Source organism: Eurosta solidaginis, chromosome X (assembly GCF_040869045.1).
Source record: "Eurosta solidaginis isolate ZX-2024a chromosome X, ASM4086904v1, whole genome shotgun sequence".
NCBI lineage: Eukaryota > Metazoa > Arthropoda > Insecta > Diptera > Tephritidae > Eurosta > Eurosta solidaginis.
The window spans coordinates 126,359,838-126,365,837 of NC_090324.1; positions in this window are offsets into that span (position 1 = coordinate 126,359,838).

Here is a 6,000-nt window from a genome sequence, read left to right on the forward strand (position 1 = left end):
TATCTATTTTCCTTTAAGGACTTAGAATTTTGGGTTTCGTGACGAAATTAATATGCCATTTCATGTTCATGAAAGATATAAAAATAAAACTTCGACACACATAAAACACATTACCTACTAATTTCACAGTACGTATTGCCGATGTAGATTTGGAGTCAAAAAGGGGGAAATATTTTAAAGAAGGCCAAAAAAGAGCTTGGGGCTTAGCCGGGATTACTGGAGCTAAACACAAAAAAGAGAGCTAGATCTGGCTCCACAAGCACCAAAGTGGCAACACTGATCACTCCAATCTTAAAATCGATAAAAACGAAGTCACAAGCTATATGTAGGCCTATTTTTAAACTATGAACTTGCTGCAAACTTTTCGATAAAATAATTAAAGACAACCCTGCAAAAATTGCTGGATTACGTGTTCCATTTTCTTCATGTTGGAGTACTCTAACAATACACCTTTGCAATGCGTTTGCGGACCACCATCAGCCGATCATTGCTCGTTTTTTAACGACCGTGATCACGACACCCCTGCAAAAATTGTTGGATTACGTGTTCCATTTTCTTCATGTTGGAGTACTCTAACAATACTCCTTTGCAATGCGTTTTCGGACCACCATCAGCCGATCATTGCTCGTTTTTTAACGACAGTGATCACGACACGATGACGATCGAACAGAGTTGCAAAAAGTAAAATATTGCATGCAATATAATAATAAAATTTTACTTTGGCAACTCTGATAAAATGCAACAGTGCACTGGTTTTATGTATACATATTAGTTTCTTTATTCACGTATGCGTATGCGTATTATATTAGTTTCTTTATTCACGCAAATGCTAAATAACATAAGAATATTCGTAGTATAAAAAATAAAAGTTGTATTGCCCCTCTTCATTTACTTTCATTTTAAACTAAATTCACTTCGATAATTCTTTCCGACACAATTCCTCTTTAGTACTTTGGCATATGATCCTCTGTGGGTGCTCCATGGAGTACTACAGTGAAAGTACTTTGGAAAGTACTTTCCCGTATGTACTCTATGGAATACTCACAAACAAAGCGAGAGTGGGATCACATACTCCTCTCCTAGGACATCGCAATGTTAATTGGAGCACATTATTTGTATGAATACTGCTTAGATTTGGAGCAGTCCTATACTCCCAAAAGAGTATTCCTTACATTATTTATAGAGTACTCGCGTTTTTTGAAGGGAAGTTAGCATTTTGTGAAAAAGCGATAATAAATATCTGCCAGCATTTTTTGTTTCCAGGTCGTTCAATTATTACAAATCTTGTTTTTTTCTCAGTTCTGTGTTTCTGCTTCTATGAATGGGAATCAAGTTAATACCATTTATACAGATTTCCCCACAACTTTCGATACAGCTTCTCACAAATTATTGCTATTGAAATTTGAAACTTTAAGGTTTCCATTCAGCCTTTCTGTCTAAAGCGTCCTCGACCCACGCCTATTTGTAGTCGTTAAGAATGACGTTGGCTTATTTCTTAAATATTCAAAACATTTACTAGATGCAGATGTTTTCCAATTAGAAGGATCACGTGCCCATCAGATGCATTGCTCTTGCAGGATGATTTAAATTAACTTAATGCCTGGGCTCTCCACAATAATCTGCGACTGAAAATTAGTACACGTTCCCATTTGGTGTAATTTTTGCCTCTTCATTCGCTTTTGTTAGACATGTCAACTATATCATATCGCTAATTAAGCTTTTTATAAGTTAAATTTTATTACTTCTTAATTTTCACCTTAAAAAATATCATAACAAATGTGTAGACAACGAGCCTTTTCGATGGATATTTTAGTTTGATAAAATAAAAATGCAAATTTCTAATAAAAGGTATAAGTTTATTAATGTGATTTAAACTGCAGTCGGGTTCGATTTAGCCCGTGCACTCTGCTTAGAGCGATTGAACAACGAATGAATATGTAAATATTTGGTGAAACTACTGAGAGCCTTGAGCAAAGGCAAATGCAATAATGAGATTAATTTGGATGAATTTATGTATATGAACGTATATGCTAGTATGTAACTAAAATGAATTTGACTTCTCGTTGCTTCGCAGAGCAATTTACAATGTATGTACATATGTAAGATATATTAATTTACGGAGTTTGTCATATTATCTTAACTGGACTGCGCTGCTATCATTGTTCCGTTTTCGGAAGTGCCCAGCAGCGTTGCCATATATTATTTTTCCAAGTCGTCAGACGCCGCCCAAAACATCGTCAAAAATCGTCATATCTATGGCAACAACCAAAGTTAAGTTAGGACGAAGTTGGGTTATTACCAGGGGACATACGATTGTATTCGCCGAAAACCAAAATGAGATCGGCGGGTTTCATTCAACAATATTAACCTTGAAAGCGCTTTTCTGAAAATTATCTTTTATTGTTATTTCTTATCGTTTTTAATTCATTTCGTTTCATTTTATGTATAACAAAAACGTCTTAAAAGATAAATTTTTTATTACATAACAAAGGTACTTGTTTTCAGTCAGTTTAACAATTGTTTTTTTTTTTCTTTGAGCTTAAATCATTTTATTTTATTTGTAATACATTTTCGCCTCCATTTTTTTGAGCATATGTATTTGCGGTTCAATATTATGACAGGAAAATTTATGCAATTTTAAATAATCTTGAGCTAGCAATATTCCTTTTAATGTATCAGTTTCCAGATGGGTTTCTGATTTTTGTTTTATTTGCATTTATTTTAGAAAAAATTCGTTCTACATTCCCTGATGAGTGTGGCAAGCACATTACATGGGCACTGAATGCACATAAATTAGAAAAAGCGTATGTTGAGTCAGCTCTTTGATAGTAGAAACAGTTTTCCAAAACATCTCTGGAGGAAAATTAGAAAAAGCGTATGTTGGGTCAGCTTTTTGATAGTAGAAACAGTTTTCCAAAACACTTCTGGAGGAACCTTAAAAATGTCTTCAAAATATGTCTTAAATTCTAAAAACTTTAATTCCCTATACTCGCTATCAATGTCCTGCACAATTTTCTGATGGATTTTGTGCGAAAAATGTTGCAAGAATCCATTTTTTTTTTTCAGCAACTTCTTTGGGACCCATGAAACTTAAGATTTGTAGAACAACATTGTTAAAATCAAAACGCTTATTAATTTGATCACACAGTTCAATATAAAAAATAATACAATCTTTTTTAAATCTGACTTTTTCTTGCTCGAAATTGTTAGAGACGATAAGCTAATCCATCGCATAACCTCCTATATAAATCTGATCATTTTGCAATATATTTGAAATGTTTTTATAATCTATAATTTCTATGTTGTCTAATGTAATACATTCCGGCTTTGCAAAATTATACAATATACTTAAATAAAGTCTTTTTATTTCTGAATACACATGTACTTGAAGCCCCTCACTTTGGACAATTTTATTAACTTTATTAAGGAAGGAGAGATTAATTTCAGTAATATCATCCAAGTTATCAAGAATGGTTTTTGCACTGTCTATTTTGTCATCGTTTACAATGAAGTTAAAAAATATTTTCAATGGCTCATAAAGTTATAATACTCTGTATACTATTGCCTCTAAAGATAGACAGCGAGTTTGACATAGATGTAGCATCTTTTTCGGCTGCAATTCCAATAGCGCAACTTCACAAATTTATCCATTTTGCTTTAATTCTTCACTTTCACTTTCGCACTCAAATTCTTCTTGCGCGGCTTGTATGTACATATCAATAATAATAAATAATAAATATCATTCTTGTACAGTGCTAATAAGCGTATAAAAGATAAGCGCAAATGTCAAAAAACTTAGTGCTGGAAATGGCATAAAAAGGACAAATTGATAAAAAAGCTTGTATCTCAAATTTTAGTATATTTATGTAATTTCTTGGTGTTTGAATTTTTAAAAGACATCTTACATAGAAGGCAGGCTTAAATCGTCATTTGTCATTACAAAATCGTCCAAGCGTCATTCTAGTTGAAAATCGTCAAAATGACGACGGCGTCGTCAATCTGTCAACGCTGGTGCCCAGCAAGCTAACAGGTGCAGGCGTAACCAAACAATCCTCCCCCGGTGGAAGGCCTAGGATTTCAACCTCATCTTGCTTCGGAAGTGGGCACAATTTTCTGATAGCTCTCCGTATGGTCCCAGTGGCAGTTCTTAGCTCTGCAACTCGCGATACTCCATCTGTTCCGCTGATAAGGTTGACGACTCTTGCTAGTGGCCACTTGAGTGGTGGCAAATTTTCTTCTTTCACTAAAACGACGTCGTTGATAGAGAGGACAGATTTTTCTTTACGCCATTTCGACCGCTGTTGTAATAGAATTAAATACTCTTCACGCCATCGAGCCCAAAATATTTGCTGGTAGTATGACATTCGCTGCCATTGATCTAAGCGCTTAAATTTAAGAGCAGTGAGGTTAGGCTCGTCAAACAAGGCGAGATGAGCCGTTCCTATGAAGTCCGCAGGTGTCAAAACGTCCAGATCATCGGGATGCTCTGAAAGTGAAAACAGAGGTCTAGAGTTAATGACTGCCGCAATGTGGCATACAGGCGTGCGCAGCTTATCAAAGTTTAACAAGAATTTGCGGCTGTTCGATAGAAATGATATTTTGCCATTTTTATTGCTACCTCCCACAATCCAACAAAGTGAGGACAGCGAGGAGGAATGAATCGCCAATCGATAGAGTTGTCTAAACAAAACTGAAGTGCTGCTCTGCTGCATGATCATCGCTAAGAAAAAGGCGCCTCAATTCAGCAAGCTCATTCGTTGCGCCGACAAAATTGGTAGCGTTGCCTGACCATATTCTGGCAGGACAACGTCGATTAAGACTGAAGCGTTTGATAGAATTTAGAAAAGCCTTCGTAGAGAGATCCATAACTAGCTCCAAATGAACAGCCTTGGTAGCGAAGCATATGAAGATACAAAAGTAACACCTTATGGGCTGCTTGTTACGTATTTCGTTTTTGTAGAAAAATGGTCCACAAAGGTCAAGGCCTGTGACTATGAATGCATACGATATATTAACTCGATCATGAGGGAGGTCCGCCATGATGTGTACATCTATATACGGTTTAGCTCGAAAGCAGATCATACATTTACTTACAGTATTCGAGACGGTTTTCAACCTCCGATTGGCCAGTATTGCAAGCGAATATTAGCTAGCAGAGGGCGAGGTCCAGTATGTAAATTGCGCCTATGGAAGTGCACGATGAGTGCATCCGTTAACGGCGTCTGTGCAATATGATAGGATGTCGTGCATTGAAGTCCAAAGCTGAGTTTTGGAGTCGCCCACCCACACGAGGTAAACCATAATCGTCGATAAATAGGGAGAGGGACGCGATGCACTTAGATGCCCTGACATCTTCACCATTTTTCAAAGCACTGTAATCATCACGGAAATTCATAATTTGAATTGTGCGGAAAATCAGTTTTGTCCCTCCATGAATATCGTCAACTGTCAACCCTGGATGTCGGGCCCTATGAACGAATTTGTAAATGTAAGCGAAAACGTGTTGCAGCTTTGTAAACGAAGTATTGTATTTGCATTCCAACGTTATGTCAGGGACGGCCAGTAGTTCCTTTTTGCATAGTTCAGGGAGCTCCTTTACTGAACTACAACTTAATGGCCATTTGCTTCGACGACCAGCTAGAAACTCTGGACCATGCATCCAAATTGGTGATTCTATTAGCTCGCTAGGAGATGCACCTCTTGATAAAATGTCTGCTGGATTTAGTTTAGTTGGCACGTAATTTCACTCCATTTTTGCCGTCAGCTCTTGTATTTGTGCTATACGGTTGGATGTAAAAACTTGAAATCGAGATGACTCGTCGCGAATCCAGGCTAATACAACTGCGGAATTTGACCAACAATAAAACGGGCATTTGTAAACATTCATTTCAGCTATCTCGTGCATTAGTTTCGATAGCAATGCCGCACCACGCAATTCTAGCCTCGGTACTGTGAGAGTTTTGAGAGGTGCTACACGCGATTTCGACCAAATTAAATGTG